Source organism: Oryctolagus cuniculus, chromosome 2 (assembly GCF_964237555.1).
Source record: "Oryctolagus cuniculus chromosome 2, mOryCun1.1, whole genome shotgun sequence".
Taxonomy (NCBI): domain Eukaryota; kingdom Metazoa; phylum Chordata; class Mammalia; order Lagomorpha; family Leporidae; genus Oryctolagus; species Oryctolagus cuniculus.
In genome coordinates this window covers 143,763,555-143,776,807 of record NC_091433.1, presented here as the reverse complement: position 1 = coordinate 143,776,807, position 13,253 = coordinate 143,763,555, and the positions used below count along the sequence as shown (strand labels likewise).

The following is a 13,253-nucleotide window of genomic DNA, read 5'->3' as shown; positions in this document are numbered from 1 at the left end:
ACAGGGTGGTGGAATAAGATGGATTGGCAAGTTTTGCCATTTTCTGGCTGTGACTTATGGAAGTCATTCCATCTAATTGAGCCTCTGATTTTTCCCGTATAAAATGGAGAGAATAATACTTTTTAAAAAGATATTATTTATTTGAGAGGTAGAGTTACAGACAGCTAGAGGGAGAGACAGAGAGAAAGGTCTTCCTTCTTTTGGTTCACTCAATGGCCACAACGACTGGAGCTGTGCCGATCTGAAGCCAGGAGCCAGGAGCCAGGAGCTTCTTCCTGGTCTTCTATGTGGGTTCAGGGGTCCAAGCACTTGGGCCATCTTCTACTGCTTTCCCAGGACACAGCAGAGAGCTGGATTGGAAGAGGAGCAGCCAGGACTAGATCCAGCGCCCGTATGGGATGCTGGCGCTGCAGGTGGAGAATTAATCTACTGTGCCACTGTGCCGGCCCCGAGAATAATACTTTCTAATATTATGATGGGAGTCATAATTAATACTATGCAGATGGAATTCTTAGCACAATGCCTGCTGCATGGTAAGGGCTTCTTAAGTACCATCTACTGTTTTCAATTTTGTTTATTTATTGTGTGTATATGTGTGTGTGTGTGTGTGTGTATTCACACAACTTTTAAACAATGGGACTTATTTCTTATTTCAGGGCAGTGAAATCCTATTACTCATGCTTTCAATCCACAAATATTGATTGATTGATGGATGACATGTGCCAGGCACTGTGCTAGACTCTGGGGATAAATCATGAATAAGAAAGTCATCCTTAAAGAATGAGTGGTGGCATGTGGAGCCAGGAATGAGTGCAGTACTGGTAAAGGTAAACAAAGGAGTTCAGTAAATTGCTCTATAACTGCAAAACTCATTAATTCCTACTGGTCTTGGTAGTAGCTTTGCCTCATCTCAGAAGAACACGTTTTGAGATCTGTGGATTCCATATATGTGCTGTACTTTGAAGTTGTACAGACCTTTGCCCTTTGTTTAGCTGACTCCATTCAAATGACTCAAGCAGTTAAAACTGGCTCAAAAACCCAATGTGTAACTTCCTACCTGGAATGAGAAATTAAAAATGCCCTCTGCCTACTTAAGTGGTGACAAAGAGACAGAAATTACAGCTCAAGAAAACCACCCTCCACCATTGAAAGTAACTGTTATGTCTTGTCTTTCCTCGTCCTCTGATAGGTAATAGGTTTTTTTTTTTTTTAATTGATTTTGTGTCTAATACAATGAACATTGAGTGTTTCAGAATGTTTATGGTCTGTTGTCAAATACAAGCTCCCCATCACCAGCAGAGCTGCCATCCTTGCATTCAGCACCAGCCTTCTCCCATTCTATTCGGCTTCACTGGCGTAGAACCAGACATGAAAGCATATGAAGGAGTAAAGGAGAATGAATAACCCTGTTTAGTTTTCTTGGAGCAAAAAGTGTTTTGAAGGAATGAGTACCCCAGAGGTCCCCTATTTCCTTTACCTTTGTGAAAAGAACACCCTATGCTTTAAATAATGATTCATGTGGTATGCACCATATCCAAAGAGTAAATGCAGAGATGAAAGCTTCTATTTATTCTGAACAGTGAAAATAGAAATCTGGAAACAGCATCTGCTTCTCATTTAAATGTATTTTTCCTAATTATTTAGATGTATAGAGGCATCAAGCCAGGTTTCAATCAACAACAAAGGTCTTATGCTATCTAAACAGAACCTCATTCCTGAAGCCACTGGTCATTACACTCAAAATGCCTTAAAGACCTCAACATGGCTTGTAATGCAAAGGAGTTGTAAAGCTTTGGTCATGAGCAAGGATACTGTTTTTGATTCTAAAATAAAATCTGAAATTATACAGAAATGTTGCTAGAAAAATATTTCCTGATACCCCCCAAAAATAGATAATTAACCTTGGTTTAGAGTCTCTTTACCTTTTGCAGGAAAAAACCTTGGAATCATGACTTCTGTTTCTGATTTTTAATGGAGAAGAATGAAGATTCTTTGGTGCTTTGGATGATTTGATTATATGGATTAGTAATTAAAAGCACATGGAAGAATGCAATGCCTCAAATAACAACTGATATAATTATGGTTTCCCCAATTCCATGACTCATAATATAGGAGTCTAGGTTGCGAGTGTTTGGCATAGTGCTTAAGACTCCACTTGGGACACACACATCCTGTAGTAGAGTGCCTGGGTTCCAGTTCCACCTCCGATCCAAATTCCAGCTTTCTGCTAGTGTACACAGTGGGAGGCTGAACCAATAGCACAAGTAATTGGGCTCCTGCCACCCATGTGCAAGGCCGGAATTAAGTTCCTGGCCCCTGACTTAAGCCCCTCAGCCATTGTTGGCATTTGGGGAGTGATCCTGTGGTTGGGAGATGTCACTCTATGTGTCTCTCTTGCTCTCACTCTGGTTCTGTCAATTTTCCTAATACATTTATTAATGTGCTATGAAAGATTAAAATTTGAGTGTGTCATGTTTATGAAATTAAATTGTGAATTGATGGAATTTATGTAACAGCAACATTTGAAGATACGGATACTTGATTCCCTCTTAGGGATGAATTGCCTCCATATGTGAAACTGGGAAGTCAGTGGAATAACTTTTAAAATAATGACAATTCATTGCTTTCTAGATTTTCAGTATGTATGTTAAGAATTGTGTGCAAATTGAAATGTCTGTGTATGCTCAACACTGATAAAATCTCAATTATGGATGAAAGTTTTTTTCAAGATTTATTTATTTATTTGAAAGGCAGAGTTATGGAGAGAGAGGGTGAGAAAGAGAAAAAGAGAGAAGAAGAAGAGAGAGAGAGAGAGAGAGAGAGAGAGAGAGAGATTGTCTATCTTCTGATTCACTTCCCTAAATAGCTATAACACCCAGGTCTGGCCCAGGCCAAAGTCAGGAGCCAGTACTTCATCCAGGTCTCCCACATGGATGTAGGGACCCAAGCATTTGGACCATGTTCTGCTGCTCTCCCAGGGGCTTTGGCAGGGAGCTGAATCAGAAGTAGAGCAGCTAGAACCCAAACAGGCACCCATATGCAATACTGGCATCACAGGCAGCAGCTTAATCTACCCACAATGCTGGCACCCAATTAAAAAAAAAATGAAAGACCCTGAGGTCCAGTAACTCTTCTCCACAGATATCCATAGGACCCCAGCCACTATGGAGGATCTGCACCTCCGGAGAGGTCTTCTTTAAGGTATTCCCACAGCCAGCATGAAGAAAGAGGCACAGGAGGGCTTGAATGACAGAGAGCCTGAGGCCTGATAGGCTTAGAAATGGTGTTTGCAGGACAGTGTTAACCCCCTTCTCTTTGAGGGGACTAGGCTGCTCGTGTCCATCCCCACCTCCATCCTTAGGTGCTGATCTGCACAGTTTGACCTCAGATTGACTTAAGAGAAGTTGATTTCTTATCTCCTAATTATTCTCCATTGCCACTCTGACTGATTAGTACTAGAAGCTGAAAGGATGTTGATTTGGGAAAAATTGTATTTTCTGTTGTTTTTCACATAATGCTCAGTATGCTCTGTAGATGTAAATTGAAAACTCTTAAAAAAAAAAAAAACAAACCTCTTTTCTCTCTCTCATGCACCATACCTATATTGGTCTTATTTTACTAAGTCTCCAACCTACTGCACTCATGACCCTCTCTGATACATGATAATTGAATTTAGGGCAAGAGTTTAGATTTTATTTTTTATGATTTGTAAGTTGTCTAATTTCAAAAAGGATTTGAGAAACCAAGAGTAAATGGCATTGGGAGATACGTGGATATTTTCACTCTGCATTTGGCCCATATTCTTTTAGACTGCATACATTTCCGTAGCTCTGAACAAGTATCATATTTGGATGACCTTTTGTCCAGGATAGAATTCACAGAATTGCAAAAGGTAGAAAATGAATTTCTCAGTATTTACAAAATCATCACAGGTATGTCTGAATGCATTAAATTTTTCTATCTGGTCTCAGTAATAGTTCTGCTAATTGTATGTTTATCATTTAAGATACACTTCTTGTTCTGAGAGCAGGAACTGGAGATTTTAAATATCTCTTGGATTACTGTGTGACTTTGTGCAAATCACCAGCCACTCTGAGTTCTAGTCTGTAAGTCTGTTAAATGGAGATAATAAAACAACAGCATCTTTAATATGGAGTTGTTGCAAAGATCAAATGAGCTAATGCACATGTAAGAGCTTAGTAAACAATAAGTCACTATGTATTATGCATTCAGTGTGGGTGAATGCTTTATTTACTTCAATCTCAGCTTCATATGGTGAGAGAGACCAGGCCCTAGCTCTCTGGGATGCTCTAGGAAAAGTGCCTCATTGTGTTTGGGCTTTATTTATTGAATGCATTTGAATGAGTGATCATTCTAAGAGCAGAGAGTCATTCAATTTGATTTCACAATGGGGTGATGGGTGAGCCTGGAAACTACATTCTCAAATGCATTATCCAGAACATAGGAAACAAAACCACTTTTTAAAGTGACTCATCTTTAATATCTGATAGCAGTTTTGAAATACTTCATTCATTCATTTTTATAGCAAACTCTTAATTGAGAATGTCATAAACCGCTTTGCAGAGAGAGGCAATCATGACCTGGGAAATTAAGTGGCATAATTTACAAATAGGCTTTTGTCTGGCTGGAGGTTTTAGTGTATTCAGGATTTGCCTTTAGGTTATCTTAGCAACACATGCTCACTTTTCCCCCCAGTATTGGCAGTATGTATTTTGGGTGACCAATATATGCTGAAAATGAAAAACACATTTCCCACATGTTGTTTGCGCCTGGTTCACATTATAGCATCTTTCTGACCCTTTTATTCTCCAAAACAAACACTATCACTTTCATCCTTCAAGACCCTTCATCTTCTCTCCTCATCTGTCTACTAACTATCCAGTTTCCTTCCTACTCTGTAAATGACTGATCACTGGGTCCACTTCCCGCTCTTCTCTACAAAACCAGCTTTAACCCAAGTCCAGAGTGAATTCTTTTGTAATTCTGTTATGAATTATAGTCTCCATAGTTTAGCACTTAAAAATAATGCTTTTTCCCCTTGATTTTTTAATAAAGATTTGTTTATTTATTTGAAAGAGTTACAAAGGGGTGTATGTGTTGGGGGAAGGGGGGCAAATCCTCCATCTGCTGGTTCACTCTCCCAATTGACTGCAATGGCCTGGGCTGGACCAGGCTGAAGCCAGGAGCCTGGAGCTCCAACTGGGTCTCCTACATGGGTGATAGAGGCCCACACACTTGGGCCATTATTCACTGCTTCCCAGGCACATTATCAGGGAGTTGGATTAGAAGTAGAACAGCTGGGACATGAACTGATGATCATATGGGATGTCAGCATTGCAGGTAGTGATTTATTCCACTGTGTCACAATGCAGGCCCCTTTCCCTTGCTTTAAAAATATCTTGGAGCTGGCACTGTGGTGTAGTGGGCAAAGCCACCACCTGCATTACTGGCATGCCATATGGGCGCCAGTTCAATTCCTGGCTACTCCTTTTCTGATCTAGCTCCCAGCTAATGGCCTGGGAAAGCAGTGGAAGATGGCCCTGCTTGCGCCCCTGCACCCACATGGGAAATCTGGAAGAAGTCCCTGGCTCCTGGCTTTGGGTCAGTCCAGCTTCAGCCATGTGGCCGTCTGAGAAGTAAACCAATGGATGAGAGATTCTCTCTCTCTTTCTCTTTCACTAATTCTGCCTTTCAAATAAATAAATAAATCTTAAAAACATAAAAATAAAATATATGTTATTCCTTCTTCCTAGCCTCTCCATATTACAAGGTGTATGAAGAAAAAACTTCTAAGTTAAATGAACCTGGGTGGAATCCTAGCTATGCCATTTACTAGTTATGGCAAAAAAGCTGGTGATAGTAACTACTCCATATGTTGTTAACAGGGGTAAAAGGCAGCATATACTCACTTAAAGCCTCCCAGTGAAGAGTGAACTCTTAATAAGGCCAGAACCCCTTTGTTGTCATTAACATTTGTCAGCATCTATGATAGGAATTTCGCAATCTGACATTCTTTCTCTAAGTCACAGCTCTGAATTGTGTAGTGCATCTCCACTCATACAAGGAGGATTGAAAAGGCTGAGCCAAACCCTGTTAACAAAACAGTCCCCTGTAGGCCTATAATATTGCTCAGTGGCAATATCATCCCTATGCGTTTTATCTTGTACATGAAATCTGGGCTAATTATCATTTTCTCATACAGTACATTTTAGACCATTGTGTTTTTGTGTCCCTGCCTAGTTCATTAAGCAGGGTTTTACAACTCCTCCAGTAACAGGATTGCTATTGACACTTTCATTAGACCCATAATTCAAATGCTTGTCTGCCTTCCAAATGGAAGCCTCTGAGTCCAGAACCACAATCTGGCCACCAACCGTATGTTGGCTTTTAGAACTGTCATAAACTCATCATCACATTCAAGTTCTTGAAGGGTCAAAATCTGCTTTCTTGGTGAACTGTCTCCATCCAACAAACAGTCAACGAGTTCTCCAAGAATAGTCAGCCAAGTTTCCTTGTCGCTCTCTGAAAACTCTTCCAGACAGTTCTCAGTATAGTGTGACTATAGCACAAATAATCATTGTTCATATTTAAATATTAATTCCCTGATTCATTCATTTACTCTATTATTTTTCACCATTTAAAGTCAATATATCAGGGCTGGCACTGTGTGCTGTGGCATAGCAAGTAAAGCTGCCACCTGCAGTGCCGGCATCCCATATGGGTGCTGGTTCAAGTCCTGGCTGCTCCACTTCTGATACGGCTCTCTGCTATGGCCTGGGAAAGCAGCAGAAGATGGCCCAAATCCTTAGGCCCTTGCACCCATGCGGGAGACCCAGAAGAAATTCCTGGCTCCTTTCTTCGGATCCAGCCATGCTGCCATGTAGGGGATGAACTATTGGATGGAAGACCTCTCTCTCTCTTTCTATCTCTGCCTCTGCCTCTCTGTAACTCTGCCTTTCAGGTAAATAAATAAATCTTTAAAAATAAATAAAGTCTATATATAAAATATTATGGAAAATGCTACAGTGATGTAAAGATGGATAAGTTGGTCTTTGCTTTAGAGTATCTTAGAGTCTAATAGAAGTCTGTATTAATCACTATACAATTAATTGGCATCTGAAAAAATTTCACCACTAAGATTAGCAACAAGGAGAATGGCTATGATTGTATATTCCTTTGCTCTAACTAATGGGTATTATCAACATTATTTTCTTAACAGTGATTCTGGCTGTTGGCTGTTACCAACATTGTTTTCTCACCAATAGTTCAAATGGAAGCAGTCTGAACTGGCTTAAGTAGAACTATAATATATGAAATATACTCATATCACAGAACATGACCTCAGGGCCCAGCCAGCTAGTCCTTGTAAACAATTGTAAGAGGCAGTAGAGAGAAGATGGGGCTGGATCAGAGTCAGCAGTTGCTCTAGTGATCGTAAAAAATAGTCTTTGCATTCTTAGTAGTGTTTTGTTTTGCTCTCTGGTAAGGTTCAAGAAGAGATGCAATGAAAATATTTTATGTAATTTACAATAAAATGTATGCTTTTAATTTTTGTACAAGTAAATATCTTGAGCCTTTGTGAAGAAAAAGGAAATTTTAGCGGTTCAAAATGGTATCCATATGCAATTGAAGTTTTTAAATTTTCTAGAATGTATTTAACTATTTAATTGGACATACTTTTGCAGACCATGCATTTCAATGCACAGTTAATCATGTTGGATTTAAAAGATTAATCATTGGCTGTGCTGCGTTTGCTTTCTGACCATTTTGACTACAGAAAAAAAAAAATTGAGGGTAGTTTCACTTTCCTGATAGCTAGCTATGCCTTTAAGAGAAAAAGAAAGAAAAGAAGAGATGGAAAACACAAAAATGCAGTCTTGTACAATTTATTCAAGTCCTTACCTGATCACACACATTGGGTTACCTATCTCATTTGGTTTTTTCCAACCAAACTAGTAGCTGCATTCCTCAAACAGAAAGGTCCTCTGCTCGAATGAATTCAGATCATTAAGCAGAGGAAGGGTGCAACACTGGGCTGATTGGGGTAATGTGGCTTCTTTTTGTAGTCATACTGCTATGCTGTTCAAAAATGACTTCAGCATTTGTCCCAGTGCATTTCATTCTGCCGAGTGTGCCTTCATAAACATGTCCAATCGTGTGATGGAGGTCAACGACAGTGTAGGGTTTAGAAATTGTTGCTTGGAAATCACACTCACTTAAATACCTGAATCTGTCCATCAGCCATGCCATCGCTTATTCCAAGCCTGTGCTGAAGAGTGATTTGCAATCTCCTTGCTTTTCATTTCAAGTAGCATCACTCACTTTAAGCCAGATATTCAGGCCTCTTCAGAAGCCTCCAGGGTGAAGGATAAGTAAGAAGAAGCTTATCGAATCTTTCAGAACTGTGGCCGGCTACATCTACTCCTGCATCAAACTCACTACATCTTTCTTTGTATTTTATTTTAAAATCACACATTCTTCCTTCTATGTGACAAATAATGGGGATTTTTGCCACATAATTTCATGATCCAGATGGCTCTTTTGTGGTTCTATACATTTAATTGGTCACTATCCAGGTTGAAAGCTGGGCCCAAATGTCTGGAGTGGAAGGAGAAAATATGATGTTTATTTTTGCCAATCCTTCCCCTCTGCGTTATCTTCTCTCATCTTCTATAAACTCAGGTTGCATAACAACATTCTGGTTTTTTTTTTTTTTTTTCCTTTTTCACTCACAGGGACTTACCAATTTGGGCTTCTTCCAAGAGCTGAAAACTGATTACAAATATGAAACAGATTTCACTACTGGATTTGAACTCAATATTAAAAAACAAATCATTAAAAAAGAACCTCGCCAATGAGTACCTGCAATGGGGATGAAAGGATATCAAGGAAGTAGAAGGTAAGTGTTCCGTGATAACATCTTGGCTTTATGGTCCGTTACGTTGATAATATTTGCGGCTCAATGTAGCGTTCTTTCTCAGGCAAACATCAGGGAATGGAGGTTCTTTTGTGACCCTCACCACCACTACCAACACCACCACCAACAAAACCAGATGATCTAGGATCTTTTGTCCCTTTATCTATCTATTTAGCTATTAAGTATAAAAATATTGCAGAATGCTAGATTCTTTCTGAAAATATCATTTTGGAGAGGGCAGTCTTTGCTTAGTAAAGGAAACATCCTCCACAAAGGTCTCCATGGAGACAATTGATTTGTTGTGCTTGTGTGCAAAATGTTGATGTCCCATCTTAAAAATCTGTCTCCAGAATAACCAAGGCTCAAATAAGGGGCAAAGGAAAATAATGTTTTTAAATCCTTTTAATCTTGACATTTCAGGAAAAAAAAAAATGAAGCAAGGTAGGCTCCTCAATATGGATACATCATCTGGAGTAGGCATCTACCATTTAGCTCTTTTACATGTATATATTCTGGCCTATGAAATACTTTTCTGGTTTCATCTCTTCTGTCCTACAAGGAATGGTCTATGAGTTGCCAGATTAATTCTTTGGGCTTTTGTGAAATAGAATCTGAAGAACAGGAAAAGAAGCTATGGTAATCTATTCTCACGAGGAAAGAAGTGAGCTTGGGATACATCAATGAAAGGCATCCAATGCCCCAAAGACAAAGGGTAGAAAGAAGGGGTCGGTACCTGAACTGTGAATGTAGACTCTAGTGGCATGAGGCTTCAGGCAGGGAATAGTGGTTTTGAGAGAGGTGATAGATGTTGAACAATGTGCATGTGAGCTCACAGAATGAGCTGTTAGAGGGCCAGGGTATTACAAAAAGAGAGAAGATGGAAAGTATTATCAGTAATTGCCATGAACTGTATTCTAGGCTGTCTTACTTCTTCAATGAATGAGTAAGGGATAGAACTCCCCAATTTTAAAGGAAATGACACTTTTTGTCTGAACACATGAGTGCAGCCTTTGATAAAGTTTCCCATTGGGTACTCTGGTACTCAAATTATCTTTGAAGGTCTTCATAGCAACTTCTCAGTGCCCAGGCCCCCAGCTTGACCACTAGTAATCCAGTTCTCTTTATATGGCCTAATTTATAAAAGGCAGATCTGAGAAGTAGATATCCTGAGCTTTAGCTTTGGAAGAGTCGCTAACTACTTGCATGACCCTAAGTTATTCACCTAAGGTAAAGAATGTGTACAAGTGATGTACAAGGGACTAGGGAGTCAGGCCTTATTTCCTGTGTCTATAAGGTTAGGGCATTAGTAGAATCTGCATTGTGGAGTTTTGTAATAAAATAGTATTTGAGAAGCTTCACAGTGATGAGTTCAATAACTACTGGTCACCATTGTTATAGTTGCTGTTATTAATATGGTGGTGATGGCATTGTTAATCTCAAGCTTTCGGAGTTCTCTTCTTGAAAATGACAGAATGGCATACAATTTCCTCTATGTTCCCTTCCAGTTCCAAACATAATTTTTTGTAATTCCTGAGTTCAAGAATACTTCCCCCAAGAAAGAGGCATTGGACCTTGAGACAATTGTTTTTCACCCCAAGCCTCTTGCAACCATTTGCATTATTATTTTAAAATGCTGTGTCTTGGAGAGGACCTTAGATCTCATTTAACACATGCTTTACCAACTTCAGTGTCTTGCTCAGTACCACCTGTACACTTGTATTACTGGGTAAGGAGAAGAATTCGGTTTTTTCTCTTTCCACCTGTAAACACTACTCGAGCTACCTATGATCTACCCTGGATGGATGGAGACACTTGTTAGTAGTTCTGCTACTTCCTAAGAATAGAGATAGCCTCAAAAGTGTATTTTTCATTGTTCCTTCCGTCCTCTTTCTTCCTCTTTTTATGATGCTAAAACCATACTACATCTGATGTGAAACAGATCATCCCTTTCAAAAACTTCTGAGCTATTTCTTCCCTTGATTTTCTGGGTAGCATCTTGGCCACAGGAATGTAGTACTGATAGAGTTGTTGATTGGTCCCATAATATATCACAGTCCCTAAATACATGAAATTAAAAAAAAAATCAACATTGTTCTGAAAGGAAGGTAGTTAAAATTCAGAAAGAGAGATTCTTTAATTAACTTAATAAAATTACTAATGGAAGCATTTTAACTGCTAAATTTAATTTACTTGTCAAGATATCAGGCTACAAAGAGGAGGGAAGAGTAGGAACTCTGCTTTCCATTATGATGTACTCTATTATAGAATAAATTTGCTTAAAATGAAATATATCACCAAAAGCCATCAATGACATCTTAATTTGGAACAGCCAGTTGAAAAGTAATTAGACTATGGAGCAATCAGTTCTAGTAAATCAGTGTTTCCCTTTACATAAACATATATTTTTTCTCTATTTATACACAAGAAAGACTAGATTTTCAGGTAGTCGGCAGGCAGAGATGCTGATTCTTTTGGCTGTTGGTGTTTCTACTTTACATTACCAAGCTGTCAAAACAAAATGTTTTATGATGGGATTAAAAAATGTATAAGCATCTGATTTGATTTAGTGTTTATATTTATATGTTGAACCGAAGAGAGTTTGCTTATCATAGGGGTTTAAAAGATTTACATTTGTCTGCTTCTTACTTCCAAAATACTTTCCAGATCCACAGGCAGCCCTGACACCTTTCTTCCTTGAATGAAGCTCAGGCAAAAAAAAAAAAAAAAAAAAAAATTACAAGAGACACTCCCCCCCACCCCCAGCCCCCTGCCCCAGTGGCTCTTCTAGCTTCTATAAATAAAGGTGGAGAATGTGTTGCTAATGAGACATGGTTTGAGACTGAGGTGGGAGTGGCTAAAGTTATCCTTTTGTTTAATGTCTGAAATTGCACCATGAGGAGTCTTTCCAATTGTAACTGAAGTGGATTTGTTTGCTTATTAGTATTACAAGTTGATGATGGTGAAACAGAAATAGCTTAAAGTTAATTTGCTTATGAAAAGTCAACATGATTCAGTAAAGAGAGATCAACAATGCATGGATTGTCTTATATGAGAAAACACTTTCATGCATCTCTTTTTTGATCACCTTGGCACTCTGATGACGAGGATGTTTTCATCTGACTCTTCAGACATGGGAGTGGAGGCCTGGAGCTGCCAAGTGTTGTGTGGGAGAGCAGAGGCAGTTAATGGAAGAGCTGGGGCTAGCATGAGGGCTTCTGGGCTCCTGATAACTTTTTCCACAGCATCTGCTTCTGATGATGGAATCCCATCTGTTATATGCTGAGGGGAAGAGGTGTGAGAAAAATAACTAGAGGAGATATCAATCACTTGGCCAAATATTTATGAAGGACTTCATTCAGATATTAGGGGAGTCACCATTGTCACCAGTCCTGAAAAGTCAGCAGAGATGATGAATTAGCCGAAGAGAACATTAACGCAGAAGGTAGAGAATACCTGGCCATGACATGCCTGTGTTAGTGTACATTATCCTCCAGTAGGGGAGAATAGTGCAACAGAGGAAAATAAAGGACAGCTTTATAGGGAGTGAAAATAAGCTACAGCTTATTAAAGGAGAAATGTGAGGAAGTCTCTGAAACACAGCTCTAGGATCTGCCAGCATGCACATCACTTGGCAATATGCAAATGACCTTTCCCTAATAGAGTAAATCAATTCCATTCTCTCCACTGCCTATTTAGAAACGTGATCATTGATAACAACACCACAAGTTCCTATTCCTCGTTGGAAAACACATTGGGAGGAAATCTAATATGGTTGATGCAATGGGAGTAAGTATTAAGATTCTTAATTGTAGATAGGTGTGAAGTCATCTAAGACAATATAATTAAAGTGCAGAAACCTCGGCAGCACTGTCTAAGTGGGAGAACTGGGCTGAACACAGGGGCTGGAGGGCCCCTTTGCCTTTAGGAGTCGAGTAAAAATGCAGTCTGTCATCTCCAATGGCTGTTCAAGATCCTTGTATAACGAGACAGTTGCCCTGGGAGTGAAGAAGGCAGGAACCATATAAAAATAGACAGAACAACTTAACGTTAGCAAGGAAAAGATAAGGAGTGCAAAACTGGGAAATGAGATATTGCTAGTAAAAGAGGTTAAATGGAGTAAGGAGGTCTTTTATAAATGTATCAAGGAAAAAAAAGGATCCTCAAGAGAAAAAAAGACCAGTGAATAAATGAGAAGAGGAGGGCGTGAAATTAATGATGGTTGAGATATTGACCTCCTGCTTGAAGTCAGTTTTAAGAGAAAAATGAGAAGAAAATTTGGACAGCTGGAAAGCAATAATGACTTTTAAAAATAAGT

The 13,253-nt window shown here is 39.2% G+C and overlaps 1 long non-coding RNA gene across 3 annotated transcripts in view; it reads left to right on the top strand.

The window, feature by feature from the left end:
- Positions 1-13,253, top strand: part of LOC138848811 (uncharacterized) — a 501,068-nt gene that overhangs the window by 434,783 nt on the left and 53,032 nt on the right. For all 3 annotated transcript variants that reach the window (XR_011386917.1, XR_011386918.1, XR_011386916.1), the window contains one exon: positions 8,757-8,920. This is a non-coding gene — a long non-coding RNA (uncharacterized lncRNA). The remainder of the gene's footprint in view (positions 1-8,756; positions 8,921-13,253) is intronic.